The sequence below is a fragment of the Cynoglossus semilaevis genome, chromosome 5, assembly GCF_000523025.1.
Source record: "Cynoglossus semilaevis isolate Cse_v1.0 chromosome 5, Cse_v1.0, whole genome shotgun sequence".
NCBI classification, from domain to species: domain Eukaryota; kingdom Metazoa; phylum Chordata; class Actinopteri; order Pleuronectiformes; family Cynoglossidae; genus Cynoglossus; species Cynoglossus semilaevis.
In genome coordinates this window covers 16,329,790-16,353,360 of record NC_024311.1, presented here as the reverse complement: position 1 = coordinate 16,353,360, position 23,571 = coordinate 16,329,790, and the positions used below count along the sequence as shown (strand labels likewise).

The 23,571-nt window shown below is 40.0% G+C and overlaps 1 protein-coding gene across 1 annotated transcript in view; it reads right to left on the bottom strand.

The window, feature by feature from the left end:
- The window catches only part of ntrk3b (neurotrophic tyrosine kinase, receptor, type 3b), a 211,612-nt gene extending 201,816 nt beyond the window's left edge, over nucleotides 1-9,796 (bottom strand). The window contains exon 1 of the mRNA XM_008310804.3: nucleotides 9,451-9,796. The gene's annotated coding sequence lies outside the window, so the exon portion shown is untranslated. The remainder of the gene's footprint in view (nucleotides 1-9,450) is intronic.
- Between the last annotated feature and the right edge of the window lie 13,775 nt (nucleotides 9,797-23,571).

Sequence of the window (23,571 nt, the reverse complement as noted above, 5' to 3'; positions counted from 1 at the left end):
ATACATATATACACACACATACATATATATGTATATATATATATATATACATATATATACAAACACACATACACATACATATATGTATTACACATATCCGTATTCTCAAGCTCCTCCTGTGCCGTCTTTCTGTTGTTACTGCCTCTCTTTCTACAGCACAGCCTTTTCTTGTCAATCAACACCATGTCAGGTGTGTTGGCCTTCACCACTTTGTCGTTCTGGTTTTAGAAGTCCCACAGGAGCTTAGCTTGGGCATTTTTGACACGCTCAGGAAGTGTCTTCCAGTCTGGCCTTGGGGGAAGGTGGGAGAGGAGGCCGAAATGGAGGAGGAAGATGAGGAGCAGAATAACGTCACTGTCGCGGAAGTACCGCCGCGCAGGGAGTTTAAATCAACCAGCTACGGAAATGAAACAGCTTTATTAGCTTAGCTAAATGTGGAATGGCAATTATAAATGTGATTCATAAATAATGACGACGACAACAGCCTCAGTGCTGATATAGTTCCACTGTGCAAAAGTCACAGGTGCGGTGTAAAAATAAGGACAGAAGAGAGGGGGAACGTACGAACTGGGAGACGGAGAGAGAGGACAAGGTAATAACAACGTTAGGATTTTATTTAATGTGCTTTTATATGATATAAAAATGAGTGGGGCTTAACTTTGATCAATAAATTACAGACAGAACTATATATTGAATAACAACGCTTTAGTCACACACACAATTTTGAATAACAACGCTTTAGTCACACACACGAGGGCGCACAATTTAGCAACATCAGCCCACAACGGTTTTTGAAGAATTTGAATTTGGAAGACAAAAACCACCTCTTGCTGATGGTAACTTGGATAACGTCATGGTTTTGTGCAAATTATGCTACAAAGAGTGTTGTTATCACTGATAGCGAAAAGATGTAGCCAGGCCACGATGAAATGATGGAGGTCAAAGCCAGAAACCTTTTTGGTAAAAACGAGAATTAAGATTAATTAACAATTTAGCCTCTAATAAATTAAATTATATCAAATATGTTAATCTTTGGAAAGGAACTTCCTTTCACAATCACAAACTACCTCATGCACACAGACACCTTCTATACAACCTGCTAACACCCACATTTTTTTTTAGACAAATTAGATCAGGTGCCTCAAACTTCTGGCCTGGGGGCCACATCTGGCACGCAACCCAACTACAAGAGGCCATTAGTAGATGTCAATAATAGTAAAAAAAATAATGTAGTAAATTGTCTTTAATGTTTAATGTGTAAACACTTTGTATCTGTTCTTATTGATGAGCGTTCTCCTCCCTAATCAAACAAGAGTCAAAGAAACGCGTGTCCTGTCAGAAGTCGTTCTAACCATGATGCACGCCCAACAAGGTTGTCTTCATTTGTCCCTGCTCCCATTGACATTGTTTTTCATATAATATGGAAAGCTGATTGGTGCAAAACAACACTGTCTTCTATAAATGGAAATACAGAGAATAAATAGCCTCCAGGAAGAAAAAAAAGATACCATTGTGTACCATCAGGAACCGCTGCCCCCTCACTTGCAGTGTGAATAGTTCCTAAAGCCTAGAGGTGACAGAAATGGGAGATTCGTGCAGACACCCACCACTGGGAGGATGACACATACAAACCTAGACATTGATGCTGCTATTGCAACACAGTAACCAAGCAACAGGATACCTCATACACTGACCACTGGAACACATCATTAGAAATATGGGTCTGTCCCTCTCCCTCCTTCTCTCTCACACTCTCTCTCTATCCGTTTCCTCTCTCTCTGCATCTTTTCACCCACTTTTTCCTCTCAGACCCTGCAGACATGACTATTTCAGACAGAGAAACAGCTGAAGAGAGCCTCCTCCTCTGCAGATTTATTTTCCTCCACCTACTCTTTCACTGCAGTATTAAACACTTTTTCTTTTTATCTGGTCCCTGCTCCTCTGACTTCCTCCTCCCTCTTTCCAACTACTGCTTTATATCCTGTGCTGTTTTTGCCCTGATGCCTAATTATAAGGCTGTTCATCTGAATGTAGGTGTTAGGCCGGGGTAAGTCAACAAATTCTAAGACAGATGTGAACATTTTCAAAAGGTGTTCAATTTTAGTGCAAATAAAAACATGTTGAGACACATCTTAGTTTGGTAATTTGATCAAACTTATAATTAATTTAAGCAAACTTAAAAGGAAAGCTAGAATTATTCTGGATTTAAAACTATTTACAACATTCTGATCTTGCGCTGTCTGACGTTTTTAATGTAGCGAACGTGAAAGAAGATCTCAGTCCATGGACCAGTCAAAGACGCTGGTTTAGACCTGGTGCAAAGGTCATGCCACAGAACTCCATAGACCTAAATAGTGGTCACGTATGTAGAGAAACACCAGAAGATTTTGTTACTTCTACCCCCACAATTCTTATAGAACTAAAACACAGCAGGAGACGTGACTTCTATACTAAGAGTAAAATGTCTTTAATTTCACTGATATCCTATGTTTTTTGGGGATGTACAACACCACATGCTCTTCCTCTGATCCTTAAACTCTTGTCTTGAGTTTTGCAGACTTGTCGCCCGATCCTTAAACTCTTGTCTTGAGTTTTGAACTGCAGACTTGTCGCCATCCTCCTCTCCCTCCTCTGGTCTCATGTCACATCCTGCCCCACCACTTTATCCCTCTATTGCTGCTGGACCCTGCACCTCCTCCTTCATCTTAATAGTATTCACCTTTTCTTCTGAGAGGCCTGCCACTGCAGCAGACAGGTGTGCATTTCACACACTATTTGTTTCCCTGTTTTGTCATTCTAGGCAGCGCCAGCAGTCATCATTAATAACCTCAGACCCTCACGCTGCCTGTTTCTGTCTCCCCCGGCTGCACTTTTCTCCAACCTGTTGGCAGTGCTCCTGTTACAAGCCTCTGACGCACCAAGGACTGAGAGCAGACCAGACAAATGGGAAACCAGACTCAGACATCAAGGTGTGCCTGATGATACAACGAGCCAGAGTGAACCGGTAGAATCCTAATTTGATGATAATCGCATTAAAAAAAAAGCACAAAATAAACAAACCACTGTAAGGATCTGATATCTACTTAAATTATACCATGCAAAAAAATGAAAACAGCAAAATAACTTATTGAACAGAATTAAACATTTCTATTGTGTGGCTTAAAAAAAGAAAAAAAATTACATTTCTCTGCACCACATCTGTCAATCTAAACAGAATCTGTACCCAACACATGACCTGTGTTTGCATTAAAATAAATAAAAATAAGGCAACACATGACCTGTGTTTGCATTAAAACAAATAAAAATAAATATAATAAATAGAATTAACAAAGCCAGCTGAACTGAAAGTGAGCAGAGGATTCACACACCGTTGGACCAATTCCACTGAAAAACAAACAGCCCAACGCCGTCTGCCGCCTTCCAGTACGTAAACAAAGCGTCACTTTTTCCAGGTTTCTATTAACAAGTGACACAAAGTTGGTTAAATGAGTCGCACAAGTAGTAACTTGTAGTAAACTCCTCATCTGTCCACTGCGTCATTATCACATTAGTTGCACCGCTTTATGGCTTTTTCCGCCATCTGAACGGGGGCAGATGAACCTGTGAGCGACACATGTGCGTGGTATGACAGTGACATCCCTGAGACGACAGGCTGCCCTACTTTCCTCACAGCCGCTCAGTCAAAGTTACACCACAGAGGGTTTGGAAACTCAAACATGCAGCGTGAGGTCACAGGACAACATCTCAATATGTGGCACGATCAAAAGAGAAAAAAAAGACATCGAAATTCTTTTCAGTTCCTGGAAACTATCGCGGCATAAGCTCTGAATATACCGATTAGAATCCTAACACTAGAAACACTGGAACATAGTGTTCCAGTGACTTTCACACTGGAGTTTAGTTAGTTAATACTTTACTTTGCAATGATCAAAGCCCTGCCCCTAGTCTCTCTGTGTGTGTGTTTGTGTGCGTGTGTGTGTGTGTTATGCCCCCTAATGGACAGACAAGTCATCTCGGTTGTTTTTATTATCTCTAAACTGAACACTGGAAGGGTCAACAGTGTGGTCTAACACTGTAATTTACTGCCAATGTTTGATTGTCTCTTCCAATACAATTTCCTGCACTGAGCATCTGTTCCCTCGCGGCCACGGAACAAATGCAATCAACAGCCTAAACAGTTTATTTAAGGTACATTTTATGCACTTGGTGCATTTCCCCGTCTCCCGCACGAGGACATCAGTTTCCTTTCAGGACAGGCTTTTGTGATGTTTATTGCCATTACATCACTACATTGTCCAGCTCTCGGAGGGAGGAACAATGCTTATCTGATTGGTCATGACTGAAACCGTGTCCAAAGACAATACATTTCTCAAAATCCAACCTAATTTTCCAGTGCCTCTGTTTGCCTGCAGCCAAAAATCAATTGCCACAGCGTGTGCACTCACAGGCTGCACCAGTGAGTCACAGAAACACACCCCTCAGTCAGATGTAAGGCTAATAGTTATGTTTGCTTTTCTACTCGTCTGGTTTATGACAGCAGTCTTTCTTCACAGCTAAACTGCACTCTGACATTACAAGTGTATTCCTACTTTTCTCTGTCTTTCATTTTCTTTTTTTCTTCCCATCACTGGAAGGAGCTTTCCTTAGTCACTGCACTGCCTTCACCTCCTCATTTCCACCAATACATCACCTGCTTGACTTTTCTCTCTCTCTCTCTCTCTTTACTAGTTGTTTCTTTTCTTTATCTGCGTTTTATCTTTACAATATACTCCAGCTCTGGCTTTATAAGGTCATGAAAGAATCCGACCACCGCCTTCTGTGAGCCAGTGTCCAGTTGCTTTAATTATGATGGATAGAGTAATTTCTCAAGGCGCCTTTTGCCAAGAGGCTTGAACCCACTATGCTTTCTCACAGCTTTAATGACTTTTTAATAGAGCTTTCTCCCAAACCTACATCACCGAGTGCGAACGAGAGTCGCCGACAAATCATTGCTGTTAAGGGCAGGTAATGGTAGAGCAGGACATGGGGGTCCACTCTGCCCATTAAGTAACAGCAGTGGTTCTGATGTGGGCTTTGCAGTTACTGGGTCACACCCAGCTGGAATGCCTTTCTTAAGAACAACTTGTCCGAGAAACTGTTGACTCAATTTGTAACAACCTGCAGGAAATAAAGGAATTACACGGTGAAATGAGTTGCAGGTTTAAGTGTGGGATGTTGAGCACTTCATGCAAAATGTGTCGTTTCATGGTCCGCAGGAGATTTTATTAAATCTCTGCAGACCCTGCTGCTTCGAGTGTACATAAGGAGAGTAGTGATTTTCTTTAGGTGAGATTTGTGGATAAATCGCAATCACGAGTACAGGAATGAAAAACACATTTCATGAGATAACGTCCGCTGCAGCATTTCTCTGAGACCCAACATAAGGTATTGAAAAATAATTAAAATAGAGTATCTCAACACATCCACAGACAGATGCTCATACAACAGGGGATGCAACGATCCTAATACCCATGTTGGTATCAGGCATGATACTCCGATCAGTAACAGCTTTTCACCACATCTGTCAGCCAGTGTCATGTGTTTTCTTACTATAGTACACTCGACTTCCTCGTCATCATTGGTGATTTATGTAGGAAAGGAAAAGGAACTAATTGTCATTGTGACACAGCACATCACTGCACACAACGAAATGTGACCTCTGCAACCTTGAACCCCTCTGGACCCAAGTCCACTTCCTTAAAAAGCCACAAAGCCACCACTGCCAACAACCTCAGCCATTACAATCTTTACATTTTAGTACGTAACAGATCTACTTGGCCGAATGCTTTTCCTGGGAGGTTGAAAACACCTGTCACTGAATGAATATAAAGGTAAACAAATGAGACACAGCAGTAAAAGGATTACATGAAACAGAGCACATTAACACACGTTAACACGATCACCGAGCTGCAGCCATGTCCATGCAGAAGCTGGAAAATCACCGTGGCATTCTTAACAGAAGAACATTCATTAGGTCCTAATTGTTTTTTGGTCCTTGGTGTCAGTACCTGACCAGAACTGGCCCCTAGTTCAGGAGTTTGAGACCCCCAATTTAGAGATGGTACACAAGTAGAATTTCTCTGATTACTGCAGCTTCTTACCAGAGTCACAAAATTTGAGATTTTGATTTAACCTTATGACCCTGGAAAGAATTCAGCAGAAAATGACTGAATGATTATCATGCATCCAGACACATCTAACCAAAGACAAGCGATAAAGTGGATCAAACCATTGGAAAACCCCACTCATCCTACCGAATCACCAAATATCATGGTATATTTGTTAGAGACAGGCTGCCTTTAATAGAAAGGGATTTAGAAATGATGTTTGAGTATTCACTAACAACACTCATATGAGCCACAGCACAACCTCATTTATCATCAAGCACAGGGACAACATCTCAGACAAGTAACAATATTTATTCCTGGTTACCGTTATTGCCGTTGCTGTCATAACATCACAGATGCTGATATGATATTAAGAGCCTGTCACTAATATCCTCCAGTGGGAAGACAAAAGGATGACAAATCTCAGGTGCTTTTATTTACTTGGTTATTTTTATGTTGCATCTTACACCACCTTCATAGGATTTGACCTAAAGTTTAAAAAAAAAATTATAATAATTAGAGCTGTTACAGTGATAGAGTGTTTTAATCTGATTAATCACAGGGCAACTCTGATGAAGACAATATTAATCAGTCTAAAGTCTCTCCAAATCTATTTTGTCCTGCACTTAATGAAGTTGGTTTGACCCAGGAATCTGACCTGAAGTTAAAGCCTCCACCAGCCCATGCTGGGCGTTGAGATCTTATCCAGACTCCAGATGCTTTGTGAAACATCAACATCAATACGTGTCTCGACTGTTAGAGCCTTAATAAGTGGACGGACGGAGGAATTATTGGATATACAGTCTGCTTTATTCTGCCAATGCTTTAAAATTCTAAAAGAAATAATTTAATCCGATTACCGATTTTCACAAATTAATTATGGTGATTAACATTAATTTCGACAGCTCTAATAATAATAATTTAAAATGATATTTGTGATTTAGTTATTGCACAAAAGTAATTTAGAGATTATTTTCATTCATTGATTAATTGCTTCCTTCTCTGTGGTTGTTGTGGAAGCTGGAGCCAATCCTAGCAGAGACTGATGGGGTTACATCCTGGACCGTGTGCCAGTCCATCACAGCGCAGACACATAAAGACCGACAATAATTCACATCCACCCTTGTGGTCAATTTAGAATGAAGGACTGACCTAATTCCGCAGAGATTTTTTTGGACTGTGCGAGGAAGAGGGAGACAATCCATGACGAGAAACCAATACACAAGACATATACCTACATTCTGAAATCTGTAATGAACAAAACTAATATCTATTCTGAAAATCCTAAGTCTTAACTCCACTGGTCACACTGCCGTGAGTTGGCTTTGTCAGTTGTTCAGCTGCCGTCTTCACAGAGCCTGCTCTGTATGTGAACGGTCCCAATGCAATCTATTCAATCTCTCAGCTTCTACACCAGATAAATCCTTTACTGTAAATGTAAAACTGTCAATTGGCCACATTGCTGACTAACACATTTGTCAGACAGGCCTTCGAGACTCATCAGCTCTTTAGCACAAATTTGGCTCAGACTGCAGAATCAGCACTTTGATTAAAAAAAAAAAAGCTTATTATTATATGTCTTGTTGCAGAGATGTGAAGCAATACATTTTGTTAAAAGCAGTTAAATTTTAAACCCTATCAAAACTTGCCTAAACACATGGCAGTTATGCAATAAGGGGGTGGCGGGGAGGGTGCCTTGATTTAATTAGTGTCACTTGTGGCTATTAAGGTTTGTTTTATTTAAAATCTGTTTTTAACACATCAGCATTAATATTAAATCTAATGCTGCCCTTTGAAAGTGCTCTGCTGTACTCAGTTTGTATTGATAGCAAACGGCTGACAAAGCAAATTAACACAGCCAAAAAGTAGCAGATCAAGAGGCAAAAAGCCTTTTTGCTAATGAGGCAAAAGAAAGTGCCTGATGAAGGAGAAAATGGAAATTAGGAATAAAAGCTGAATGTTTAAATATTTCATTCTTTTCATTTGGGATATGTTGTGCAGCCAGAGCACGCCTTTTTTAAATGTTAATTTTAATTTACGACTTTAGCAAATGTGGCATTGAAGTGACTCCATGTGGTCATGTACTAATATGTACTCAGAGCTAATCACTGTAGCACATGACAGAATCTGATTATGACATAATTATGTTTGGGTTTTTTTTTTTTACTTAATACAATTTTAGAACTGTGCCTTTCAGCTCATCACTGATGTTACATGGTGGGGGGAGAAAAAAACATAAATTCACTCAGCTACAACAAATAAAGCCAGTGTACAGAGACCGATTATTTCCTTTAGCCAGTATACGTGTTACATACGTTACACACTGTGCTACAAGAACCAAAAAAAGGCCCATTCTCTGAGTCAGCAGGTACACTGCCTCACATGCAAGAAGCCTTACGATACAGAAACGAACTACAATGAAACCACAGGGTTGTGTTATTTGTCAAGGAGAAGTTTGAGTGGAGAAATTACATGTTTTGTTCAAGGGCGCGTTTTATAGCCTCAAAGTGTCGAAAAGGCCTCTTTGAAAATCTTTAACAAGAACACACTTTAGAATGTTGACAACGTACCATATAACAGCAGGACAAACAGTTGGAACCACAGAGGGAGAGTAAAAGGTAAATTCAGAGTTTGACCTAATTGACCCATATCAAACATTCAGGGTCCTGGCCTCTGGATTCAGACCACAGACTACCTGTGCACCTGCACAGGTAAACATTACAATCACACTTTCCCTCTGGTGGTCAAAGAGAGTCAAAGTTATTTAACTTTGTGCTTCAGTGAACTCTTTTTCCTTGGGCAAAAACCTGGCTGCCCAGTAGCGCTAATGCTAATGCTATTGCTAATGCTAGTAGAGTTTGTTTTGTTTTGTTTTTAGAACTAATCCAGAGAACACCTATTTTGAAGGATAGTTTTATTCTACGTACAACATACAATCAATGATTCCCTCAATATTCCAATCCTCATAACATGGCTGAGTAAATTAATGTGATATAACTCCAGCGTAAACATGAATGAGTCCTGGAAGCCACAAAAGTACAATATAAGACGTAGCGACGCAGTACGTATTGCTTATTAAGATGCACAACTTATTATGAATAATGATAATCACGCCCAGGTGGAACATCGTACAAGTCAATAATTATGTACAGTTTTGATTATTGGAGCATCCAGCCCCGAGCTTTGGGTGCGATACTTCAACATTTTAAACCGATATATTTTCAAATCGTTCATTTTGGGTCAATTGATGAACAATTGGGTGATTTAGATAAACTTAATAATAATAATACATTTTATTTCTTACCTCCTTATCCAGGACTTGACCTCGTTTTGAATCCAAAGTCCACGTATTGTAATGTTTCATAGTCCCATACAAAGAAAGAATTGTTCATTGTATTCCATGTGGCTGTTATATGTTATCTAACATATAATACTGGACACGTGTTATGACACTAGAAAACAAATCCCGGTGGATTTGGCAAAAGGGGATTTTCTTCTTCTTTCTTTTTTCAAACGTCCAAAAAGAATTTGAGTAAAACAATTTTAATGTTTTAGAAACTTCCACAGAGGGTGACAATAAAAAGTAAAATGAAGGTGTTCTGTTAAAAGGGAGACAAACAAATGACACGCTGGTTGAGGAGAAGAGTTAGGAACGGGGGCGTGTAATCAAGAAACCGGAAGTAAAAACAAACAGACACACAGAGGTTGAGAAAAAAGTAAAACAGGAAGTGAAACAGACACCACCAACTCTTCAGAAAGAAGAAGAAAAAGGGAAACAAAACAAACAAAACTGCTTACAAATCATGATTACAGACGATGGTACTTTAAAGGGAATTAATTAAAGGAAAATTACATTCTTTTTTATACATACACACCTACTGTAGACATTGGTTCAGACATTAGGAAGCAGAACTGTGTTTTTACTGCAACGTGATTAATTTTCTGAGGACTGAATCTTCTCATGGATCTAAGATCATCAGGGAGCTAGAGTTCAGTTTCAACATTTTTATCCTGGTTTATCCACGATCCTGGATTCCTTTTCTTTCTTCAGTAGTGCAGATTATTTGCATTCCTCTTTGTCTAAGGAAGCACCTGTGGGTTCGTCCATGTCTAAAGCCCCCTCCTCTTCCAGAGGCCACAGTGACACGATACATTTTTCTTGTAATAATATTATTCAAGGATTAATGTGCCTGGTGGTTGTGTTGCCTTTCAGAGAGATTATTCAAATAATTTCATACCACGCATACTTCAGCAATCACATCCTTTTGTATCACCTAATTTGTGATTACAGGCCTAATTGTCTGTATCAAATCACTTTCATTCCAAGATCAGCATCCAAATATATGTATATAAATTTAGTGGCATGTCAGAGGACTAAAGGGATAGACCGCAGCATTCGGACAATGTAGCCCCGGGAAGAGGTAAAAACAAACAGAGTACAGAATAATAAAGATAATTTCATCTGATGCCCGTGAAGCTAATATCAAAACCACAGACCGTATTTATTCTATTTGTCTGAATCTTATTAAAGTATTTGGACTGGAAATGCTGCTTGGCTCCAACAAAGCCTCCCATCATTTCCTAACTCAATTATATTAAAAACATAATATTTGGCATTGTTATGGATAGCAAAAATTGAATTGCAACGGCATTGGCTCACAGCCTCTGAACTGGATCGCAGCCTCTGTCTCCCTGTAGCCACAGAGGCTGCAGCAGTAATACTGACCGGGCTGAAGATGACGCCTGTACATGTACGTATAGAATATATAATATATGTATGTGTGTGTATGTATATGGAGCTGTGTGTGTGTATATATGTATATTTATATGTGTATATATATATACATATATACTCAAAACATGGTGTCGTAATGTCCATGTATCTGTATTGGATTTCTGAACGGACGTTAAGGTAGAGTCCACGTCTTCCAACAAAACGTCAGTTTGCCGGTAATTTACAGCCAATTATGCAGCGTAAGAGTTTGGACTGGTCAGACAAAAGATGAGGAGTGTTAACCAATCACTGTGATTTTCTTTTCTTTTTTTTTTAATCAGAGTTTCTAATAAGTGGTGAGGAGAGAAATCAGTGTGAGAATGATAACGATTTTAACAGTGTCTCCGAAGATGTTTTTACTCACGTGTCAGAAATGCATGATAACTATCTTAGTGTGTGTGTGTGTGTCGACATTTACATGCACCGAACGTCACACTCTCTGAATTTACAACTGAGTTTTTGGGGTTTTTTTGCTCAGTTTTTCAAACTCTTTTTCGCTCATCTTGATTTCACACGTTCATTTGGAGGCCCCTTCAGAAAGTAATTATAGTTTTATCTTTAGCCCAACCATACTGATATTCACACCATTAATTTTTACTTATCGTGCCTTACAGCAAGGAGACCATGGATTCAATCCCCTGTGTATGTGGCCCTGTTAATTAATTAATTAATTAAATAATTAATAATTAAGTTATGAGTATAGCAAAAAAAACACATTTGTTACGTCAATGTGAAGATCCATTAAACGCACTATAAAAGATGGAGCCAAGATGTTAAATTAACTCAGGTTTAAATATATATATACAGTATAGATAACAATAGCAGTAATTTACTGTGATTCACTGAAAGAACCTGACTTTTTTATTTTTTATTTTTTTCATTATCGTTATCATTTGCTCTCGTTACAAACACCTCAGCCAAAGCTGAAAAACCTCATCATTCCCAGTGACAACTCGTCGACTGATGCATGACACACACTCTCTCTATGAAAGGCCGGTCCTCTCACTCCACAGTGTGTGTGTGACCTTGAAGGTTGACGCTGCCAACAATAGTAAACACAAGTCGGACATGATCTCTCTACAACGTTCTTGTCAAGTCTTTTTCCCATGAAGTACCCACTTCCACAGACGCATTGATCCAAAAATAGCAGAGATTATTGAGTTGGAAGAATGTGGATACGATGGTGCAGTCGTTAAGACTCGAACCTCCTCCTCCTCCTCCTCCTCCTCCTCCTCACACACCTTGTACTGAGCTGTGGAAGTCTGCATTTTTAAAGGCAGCTGCCAACTTTAACTTAACTTAAATATCAATGGGGGGGAGGGGGTTCTGCGAGATTTTGATGTTCCTGGAACAGATTCACACAATGATCTGTAAAAATGGGAGGGTTATTTGTATTGAGGTCTAAGTCAAACTGACAGTAAGAGCTCACCCTCTGTCGCTGATACGACTATTCATGAAGCATGTTTAATAAAAAATATTATTTTTAAATACATATTATTAAAAACACTTCTATTTATTTTAATCTTATTAATTTGTTGGTTTTTTTTTTATTTCACTTGAGTGTAAGCACCACATTCACTTCTCCAGGTTGGTGGTCTCTGTGGGTCTCCCAGTTCTCCAGGTTAATCACACTGGTGGTTTATCAGACCAGCAGAGCGGCAGCAGAGTCACATCTCGATGGCACACAGAGAACATCGGCACCGAAACAGACACACACACACACGCACACACACACACTTCCCCAGCAGTCGACCTGAAAAGTCACACTGAAATTGCGATTCCACATTGGAGGCAAATTACATTTCTCTGTGCCTCCCAATTAAGCTCTTTGTAGGGATAATAAATTTGGCTGCAGACACAGTTGGTCGGTCGGTCTGGTTTTTGTTCACTTAATGTGGGCATGAAGCACTGACGACATGACTGGTCATTTGTTTGAGCGCAGGCTCAGTGAGATTGACTTCTTTTTCTGGCAGGAGGCAGAGCCACGGCTCAGGCCTGTTGTTCATTTGCCAGTGAAGTTTGATGCAGTGTTGACTACAGCAGCCTCAGTGAACGGGTTGGACTGAGTTAAAATCCAACACAACGGTTCGGCTGTAAGTGTCAACAACCGACCATACTCACAGTCGTTCCTGTGACGTCTGAGAACACAGAGAAACCCATAGGGAGGAGGGGGTGCCTCCCACATTGGGAACCACTGTACTATACCATAATACACATAATAAGGGCTCATTTAGCTCGTCACTAGTGAAGTTCTGTACATATTTTGCATGAAATATTTGTTAAAGAGGTCAGTATCAACCGTGTACTCATCCATCCGTCCGTCCGTCCGTCCATCCATCCATCCATCCGTCTGTCATTGTTTTTAACACCCAGTCCTGATCTCTGTTGACCACTTCGAGTGAATAACGCTGGTCATTCTTGATCATATTTTAGTCTAAATGGTTTGGATAAGTTGAAGATTTCTCAGGCTGATGTTACAACTTCCAGGCACTGAGCATTGAGTTTCCATTATAATCATTCATGTTTTTAAACACCCCTCAAAACAAATGATGAAATCAGAGAAAATAACACATGAAGGAACCTAGCTGTGATTTGTCTTAAAACTTTTTGACTTACCCTAGTATCCCCCGTGTACAGACAGTTTCCAAGTTTACTTTTTTCTTAGAATTTTCTGCCAGCATTACCCCCGTGTACAGACAGTTTCCAAGTTTGCTTTTTTCTTTCATAGAGTAGAATTTTCTGCCAGCATTATCACAGTTCTCCTTCACATCTTTGCTCATATTTTGTTCTACAGAGTTGTCTTTTCCGATGTCCCACCATCTCAGAATCTCCTCCTCCTCCTCCTCCTCCTCCTCCTCCTCCTCCTCCTCCTTCTCCTCACACTTCTATAGGCTGCGTTTGCACGACTCTCCCAGGCCTTAGAATCTGTGCGACGCGCTCACGTTCCTCCTTTACGTGGCGTGCCGTGGCTTCATTGTGTCAACCTAAACCCTTCTGTCTTTGACATAAATATCTCATAAGTTTGTCGTGTTGCTTTCACTGACACTTAGACGACCCTTTCAGTGTTTTGTACCTAAGAGGCCTCTAAAAAAGTGTGACAGCTGCTCCAACGGTCGTGCGGTCAAGACGCCGACGGAGACGGCAGACAGGAAAGAGGCGGGTCATCAGTTTGTCTTCTGCGTCCTCCTCCTCCTCCTCCTCCTCCTCCTACTCCTGCTTCTCCTTCACCTCCTCACCACCACAGTGCTGAGCTGTGGACTTGAAGCCAGTTAAGGGGTTTGGGTGCAAACAAACAGCCCATTTAGTAGCATCTCCCCTCCATTTAGGCCGTCATTACGGCCCTGAAGGCCCTGGCTCAGCACTGAATTATGAATTAAGTTGTCAGGAGAGCCTCTGCTTATGAGCTGAGGGGGTCATTTAAATTTAATTTGAAAAGGGATTCTGTGAAGAATGTATGCTCAGCAGCCTCCTGTGGAACTCTTACATCAGAGCGGAGAAGGGTAAGTACTGACGAGGGCAGGTGATGGTTGCAAAGGCATCGGCTCGCTATAATAACGTGTAGCGTTTGGTAGAGTAGAAGCAACTAGACACTGACATCAGCACAGACAGAGTTATTGATCTTCTTCGTGGCCAGACGGTTGTTGTTTGCAGACGTCTTACCTGGGAGACGTCTTGGATCACGTTGAATTTTTAATAATTGTCTCAGACTGATGGAATAAAGAGTGCGTATTTTACATTGACAAGGAAAGTGGATTTTAGTGGAGCAGCGACCGTAGCAGCGAGCTTTTTTTATTCAACAAGTTTATATACTTGATCTTGAAGATCAGCGGTTCAAACGGCCGTAAATGATTGGTTGTTGACACTCTGACTGACGATTGGTAACGACCTTTCCACAACCCTATAAATTAAAGTTGAATTTATTATTATATGAATTTATAGTGTATTTTATTAATATTGCCGAGATTGTGACTGTATAAATACACACACACACCTTATTAATATAAATAACCAAGAAAAGATTCAAAAGGTGTTTGATTTCAGCAACTTCAACATTTTTAAGACACGTCTCTCAAGCGTTTGAGAACCTTTACCAAACTATCGATACATCTTTGTCAAGCCGTTTCTTATGCGATCAGTCTATTCCACTGAAAAAAAGATGAGGTTTGAAATCAAATCAAACGTCCATTTTTTAAACGAACCTGAACAGAAGGATTTTGAAATTAATGAACCTTCGCAGCAGCTTTTGATCTCCCGTCATCTGAGGAAACTGACAGACTATTTCAAAGGGAACTTAGTGCCTTTAGTGGATTTTACTGCTTACATAAGGCAAAGGCATGGGCCATGACCTGGTGTAAGACCCCCACCCCCCGACCCCCCCCCCTCCAAAATTCTACACAGAAGAGAAGTTCAGATGGAAACAATGTTTGTAAAAATGTTCAGACCTCAGTGGAGGACACGTCAAGAAGTAGCCTGTTTTCATGAATCTAGATTAGCTTATAGCTGACAGGCTAACTACCAAATGGATTGTGACAAGCTGTGGACTGCTTAATGTAGTAGCGGACGTCGGCTTCACTGCATTTTAAAAAGAAACTTTGGGGTCATTGACAATTCCCGGGATTTATTATTTCATCAATAGCAATATACAGATTCTACATTTCTCAATTAATCAAGATTAATCATGGTGAATCGTTAATCGTTATTAATCGTGATTAATCGAACAGCCACAGCTAGACACATACACAGTACACAGTATATATACAGTACACACACACACACACATACTGTATATTACATTACATTATGTACATATATGTACATATATGTGTATATATGTACATACAGTATATGTACATATATGTGTACATATATGTACACATATATGTACTGGTGGTAAAAGCACATTATTCTACATGTCTGCTGAGCATATACACTATATATGTACATATATGTACATATATATGTACATATATGTACACATATACTGTATATGCTCAGCAGACATGTAGAATAATGTGCCTTTACCACCAGTACATATATGTGTACATATATGTACACATATATGTACTGGTGGTAAAGGCACATTATTCTACATGTCTGCTGAGCATATACAGTATATGTCTACATATATGTACATATATATGTACATATATGTACACATATATGTACATATATATGCTCAGTACTGTACTGTACTGTACTGTACTGTACCGTACCGTACCGTACTGTACTGTACCGTACCGTACCGTACTGTACTGTACCGTACCGTACCGTACTGTACTGTACCGTACCGTACCGTACTGTACTGTACTGTACCGTACCGTACTTTACTGTACTGTACTGTACCGCCACCTCATCTACCACCCTGCAGTCCCCGAGGCCTTTGAACCACTGTGTCTTTTATCATTACAGAAATATTCTGCAGTACTTTGAAAGAAAAAAAAAAGACAGAGACGACTCATCTGTCTGGCTGTGGTGTGCTTTGCTTCTTACCCGGTGTCTTTTAATGATGACAGCACAATCGACCATGACAGTCCTGTGACATTGTCTTACTCAAAAAACCCTCCGGACAAGACTGTTGTCCCTCTGATCCCAGGAGACCCAAAACAGGAGCTGCTGCCAAGTTACAGCCGTTCAGCAAATCTCTCAGGGACCATTGATCGTTGTCACAAAAGGTCTACGTGAAGGGGACTGGTCCCTTCACAGAGGAGCCGAGGAAAATCTCACCCACATGAGTGTGTGGGAGAATAAAACAAGTGGGAGGATTTCATTTGTCTGATTTTGCTTCGTTTGATTCCGTGTCATCATTTGTTCCACATTTTGTTCCTCTTGGATCCCGCTGACATCTAACACTTCTCCCCCCACGTGGCGCTGGACCAGTGCACTTCTTTTTCCCCGCTTTCTGTCCATATGCTAACCAGTGACCTGGAGGTGTGATGACACTGTGCTCCAGCTGGTGAACTGCCACCCCCAGCAGCCAATCAGATGGCCTGCAGGGCCAACGAAGAGGATGCGGGGAGAGGGGGAGGAGGGGTGAGAGTGATTTGAAGGGTGAGGGGGATGCAGGGTGTCCCGGTCAGCTGTCTGTCCTGACGTGATTCAATCTTACTACACACTAGAATGCAACCTTATCCTGACTGCTGTCCATTCACACTCTGTTTTTGTCAACTACATTTGTCATCCTTCCGTCCGCCCCCGCCTCGCCCCCACTCCACAGTCTGTCTCGGACTGACAGCTCCCAGGACAAGGAGACAGAGCCTGGGACAGGCGAAGGATGTTGGAGGAAAAACTGGCCTTATGAGGCACACACACACACACACACACACACACACACACACACACAGGGGGTGGTACTGTATGACAAACAGAAAAGGTAAATAAATATAACAAATATTCCTTTACCACCATCTCTTACATCACTTAGATAAATACGCATCAGGCAGGCTTTTATATCTATGTATAATTATTAAGCAAATATTAGATGTTTGGACGGGAGAGATTCAGAACGTCAGGAGTTCAGTTCAGTCTTTTCACCGAGCGGAGAAGTAAATTATGAAGATTTCAGGTGAAGATTCTTTGCTCAGTGATATAAATAAATGAAGACGTGTCGTCGCTGCACACTAAGGCTGCGGAATGCAAATCGTCCCTCGTGAATTCTTCAATCATTTAAGGCATTAAAATGAATCATTTAAAATGCACGTCTGACTTTTGAAATACATCGCCCTGGATATTTTGTAGCCTTCTCTGTCCTCCGTTTGACTCCTGGCCCTTCAGTCATCCACCGTGTGTCTTCAGCACGACAACAAGTTCACTGGCAGACGTCCACCGCTCATATGCACATTCATAAATATATATATATATATATATATACACACACAAACAAAGTAGCTGTGGATAATTATTATTAATAATAATAAAAATAATTGAGTCCCTTATTCATTTTTTTGAGTGAATCATTGCAACTGACACAGGCTGCCACAGGAGGCGCCATTGGGCATATGTAGGTCCTCTGGGAAAAATCGAGATTAGTCATAATTATTCGTGATCGTAATTAGTAACAATCAATTGTGATGGTCACAATAACAATTGTTTTGCCACAGTTATATATATATATATATATATACTACACACATATATAATTATATATGTTTATATATACATATATGTATATACTGTATATACTGCATATATATGTATGTAGAAAAAATGTATATACTGTATATATATGTATGTAGACAGAAAACAAGTTAACTTTAATAATAAATTATTATTAAATTTTATTTAACTAATAAATCATAATCAATCATGAATCATTGAGTTAAATAAAAATTTCTCAATTTGACAAAAACTTTTTTTTTTCTGCATATGGCTGCGGTAGTGAAGTCAGACGCAGATGAGGAAAAAGAGAATCAAAGATCAAACTGACTCCTTGACTTTTCTGTTTAATAAGGCCATGTGTTTTCATTCCTAATGCAAACGTAGCACTGTAGCCTTCATAATTCCCATGGTTGTAAATCCTTCCATGCTATTGGACTGGTGTTAAAAGTTCAACTGGATTTTTTAATAAAACATTTGCTGTAAGAAAAATGTCGAAATCTGCTGGAAACTTGCGTTGAGTGCAGTATGACCTAAATAACAGGAGCAGAGAGAGAGACGTTCTTCTTCTTTGCTGCTGGCGTTCACTCATTAATGCCAGCCCTGCTAGTCGCTATGATTCCATGTAAATGCTGCCCCCTTGTGAAATGTATGACCTTGGACCAGAGGAAAGGTCACAAAAGCTTTATTTTGTTTGGATGTTTCTAAGTGGCAACAGCACAAATCTGAGCATTCATGTTTATTTGATGCAACCGTTGTTTTATGTATTTAGGGAAAATCCTTTTTTTTCCCACTTTTAGTTAAAGCAACGATGGAAACTACTGGAAAGGACTGAAGCTAAATAGTGTTCACACACAAACACAAAAAAACATTAGAAACAAATAGACCTAGAAAATGATTTTATAAAAACAAGAAGTTAGCTTATTAGCATATTAGCGTTATAGGGGAATTCTGCCTCCAACTCTAGCACAGAACAGAAAAGCAGCAGCTCTGACCTTCAGAAAAACCTCCACCCTTGACCATGTGTGTGTATTTGTGTGTTGAAGATGCAATATTTGAAGTCAGAGTAAAGACAGAAACCACGTCTCTGTGACGGGACAAAAGCATCGGGTCACTGAGAAACACACACACACAACAATATTTGTTCCCCTCTCTTGGCCTGGCCCTGCCACCGCTCCTGGTGGATGGCAGACCATAGGTTCAGATGGCAGGCATTAACCCCCCACCCACTCTGTCACACGTACTACAGCTGTCACTCCCACCTCCTGTTCTTTCTGCCAGAATGACTGGGAGAAAAGCCACAGCTACAGAGCAGGGACTGTTCTGTCTCAACCGTCCTGCAGTCGTATCAGTTAAGCTAAAGCACTAGTATAGAATTAGTAATTATCATAATTTAGTACCAAGTTCTGAATGAGAGACATGTTGTGTGTGTATCACAGGTACTGGGATATTTTTTCATCTATTGCAGGGGTGTCCAACTCATGGTTCACGGACCGCATACAACCTAATTAGATTTCAAGAGGAAGGGACCAGTAGAGTCATAATTAACATCCATCCATTTTCATCCACTTATCCGTTACCGGGTCGCGGGTGCACCAGTCTCCACGACCGCCACCCAAATCACACTGCACCGTACCAACCCCCCTAAACCTTCCTGCAGGTGGTGAGTCCACTGGAAGGGACCAACTGCCCTAACCGGGATTCGAACCCTGGGGTTCCGCACCAATGACAGAGACATTGCCCCTGGGCCAAAGCGCCACCATAATTAACATAATTAACTATAATATTTTCCTTTACAAAGGATATCCTGAACATGAAGAGTTTTTTTAGTTTTTTTTATTTCAAACGTTTTTTTATTTTATTCTTTTTTTATTTCAAAATTCATCAGGCGGGCCAGATTGAACTCCCTAGTGGGCCGGTTTTGGTCCGCAGGCCGTATGTTTGATAGCCCTGATCTATTCAAAAGATTTAGATTTATTCTGTCTTGAGAGATTTAACATGACACAAAGTATCACAATCAGTGTTGGAAAATAAAATGTCAAAAAAATCGAATCGTAACCAGTGATCGAATCATAAAGATCTGTCATCGCCCTTCACTTCCATTCAAAAACTTTAGTTAAAATCAGCTGCTGTCATTGAGCAGGAATTCAATCTGAAGACAGTTCAGCTGTGATTAAAAAGTAAAATCAACAATAATAACAGTGGAAACACCTTAAACCTCAGTTTCTTAGTCTTTCCAGCTGGATGTTTTATTATTTCTGATGGTATAAACAGAGTAACATCTGTCGTCTGGAAAGTAGTCAAAACACGGTGTTAAAGACCGGTACACCCAAAAAAAAAAAAAAAAAAAAAAAGAATGATTCACTTTTATAACGACGAAACAAAGCACAGACGGATTAGACATCACACTCTTGTGACAAGTAAATAAAAAGTTGCACAACAGGTGCATACTTCATAAGATGTTTGTTTTGTTTTATTTAAAAAAAAAGATTTTTTAAAGAAAGTATTTCTTCTGGTCCGAAAAACAATACTGTCTCTTACATAAATATTATTCTGTATTATACATTGGTCCAGACCAACACATCATCCGTCTTCTGAGTTTCAGTTTCAGACCCAGCATGGTAACGGCGCGTCCACAAATCACAATATCTTTGGGATCCTTTATCTGTTTTTCCACGGATGGAGCTGCTGCAGATATGAAACAGGAGCGTCTTGACAACTGTCGTCTCGGCCCCGGACTTTGTTTATAAGTACGGTGGATGTTGACAGGTCAGAAAGAAGAACAGAGAGACTGTGTTCTCTGTTGTTCTAAGATCTTTCTCACTGTCCGCTGAAGAAGAAAAAAGCCTTTATATTTCACTGGCGTTCTATATATTTTCCAAGAATATTCAGCAACACAAAACCACCAGGGCACCGTGAGAGACGATACTCAGTACATTGGAACCTGGACCGTGGAACCGTGGAACCTTTTTTTTCGATTTGTATTCTTTCTTTAGCGGGCACCACGCTCATGTTTATCAACAATTTCCTGCTTTATTTCCATGGTCATCGTACGTTTCTTCTTCTCTTTGGACTCATCACTATTATGAAGAGTAGTGAACAAAAAAGAGAGAAAATCACGTAGATAACACAATACGGAAGACTCGCGAGAGATGCGTACAGAAGTCGACGAACACTTAAAGTGAAGCGGCGTGGGCTGCTCCGAGTGCTCGGCCACCTAGTGGCGGGGTCTGTTAGCGTGCTCGTAATTTAAAACCTTTACTCATATCTCGAAATACTCGTATGTCGAGGTCCCGTCTCTCTCCTCTGTTAGTATCCGGTAAATACTCGTATGTCGAGGTCCCGTCTCTAGTATCCGGTGTGAACAGCCATAAGTAAGGGTTCCTTTATTCAGCACCTAGGAATGAAACCATCATAGGAATAAAGTAAACATACATTTCAGGGGAATGATTTTAAATTGAGTTTTGAATCCATCCACCAATGACAGTAACTGCAACCACGGTGGCAAAGTGGTCATCAGCCGTCCTCCAGCCGCGTGGCATTTGTCATTTCTTTTACCCCTCTCCACCGGTGAAAAACTGTGAGACCTTTACTTTGACATTTGTTATTCCTGGTGCTATCATCTGCCCTCTAATTGGGAGAGGAAGTTAACTGTGTTCCAGCCACAGGCAGAAGGCAGAGGAACTTTACTGGAGTGAAGTCATTATCTCCTACTGTCTTAACCTTTTTGTCTGTTGGCATTTTCTTCATGTCTATAAATCACTGGGCAAAACTGTTTGTAAAACCAACACGTGAAAACTATCGTCATGTGATTTAATTTTATTAATCACAGAATAGCTTCACAGTCTTCATTTCTTTTATTGTTCTGAGGCATTTTTTAAATTTTTTAATTTTTTGGTATTTTGCTAATAAAATTTTCCACTAGATGATGTAAAATGTTTTGGGTTGGAGATTTGACAATTTGGACGTCCAACTGTCATAAAATGGCATATATTTTCTCTTCTTAACTCCTCCAATAACAATGTGCCAAAACTTGGAAAAATAAAATTAAAAAATGATTTTTTTTTTAAATTAAAGTACTTCTACTGAATTAAAACATCCGCCTTATCTAAAAGTTAATGTTTCTGTACTTGTTGAAGCCAAGAAAAAAAAAAGTTTGCTGCTCTTTTAATCTTCTAACAATGTCTTTTTGTCCTTTGATTATGGACGTGTAGATCCATTAAGACTTGAGCCGAAGTCCAACACGTCTGTCGAGGACGATTAACTCTTTCTTTTTTAAAAATAAAATAGACAGTCCAAATTAAACATGAAAACAAAAGTCGTTTTTTTTTTTTTTTTTTTACCATACACTGAGGCTCGTAGAGAAGTGTGTCGGTATTAAAATATTCCTTTTGAGTCTTCTCTGAGACTGAATGCTGACTTTTCAGGAAAAAAATAAGACATCCAGACACCAGACGGTGTCTTTGATCCTGCACACACTGCAAACCTCTGATTATATTAAATTCATTGAACAACTCAGACCTGATTTGGATATTCATGCTCAGAATTTCTTATTTTGATCAAATATTGAGTGGCACATGGATAAAACAAAACAACAAAAAATGTAACGTTCAAAGACATCTACAGTGATAACAATAAATGTCATCGATATTATAACTTTCCTTCGGTTCCGTAGCCTAGCGGTTAGCACGCCTGCCTTGTTAGCAGAGGGCAGAGAGTCCTGGGTTCGTTTCCCAGAGGAACCACATACTTTCGGGGCAGTGGTGGCTTGGCGGCTAAGGAAGCAGACCTGGGTCTGGAAGTTTTCAGGTTTGAGTCCACCACACTGCTGCCCAGGCTCTTGCACTGCCCCCTGCTGCCCCCTGCTGACTTTGGTGATGGGCAGAAAGCTACGAGATACGAGTATTCCGAGCTACAAGCAAACCTTCGAGCAAATTTTTGCTTTGAGATACGAGTAAAGAATTGAGATACGAGTAAAGAATTGAGATACGAGTAAAGAATTGAGATACGAGTAAAGAATTGAGATACGAGTAAAGAATTGAGATACGAGTAAAGAATTGAGATACGAGTAAAGAATTGAGATACGAGTAAAGAATTGAGATACGAGTAAAGAATTGAGATACGAGTAAAGAATTGAGATACGAGTAAAGAATTGAGATACGAGTAAAGAATTGAGATACGAGTAAAGAATTGAGATACGAGTAAAGAATTGAGATACGAGCACGCTTACAGACGCCGCCGCTAGGCGCCACCTCACTCGTTCACTCGTGTTCGTTATCTACGTGATTTCTGAGAGTAGTCAGGAGAAAAAAGAGAAGAAAAGTAAAGAATACAAATCAAAAAAAAAAAAGAAAAGTTACTTTTTTAGCAACTTAAATTAAGTTAATTCTGAGTTTATGTAAGTTACGTAGTGTACGTATAAGGTACGGTACGGAATCAAAATCGTACGGGTCAACTCTCTTCCCTCCCTCCTCCTCCTCCGCACATCCCGCCTTTAGACGCTACTGTATTATCTGTCTCGAAGGTAAGATTTCATAATAAAACCACATTTTATTTTAT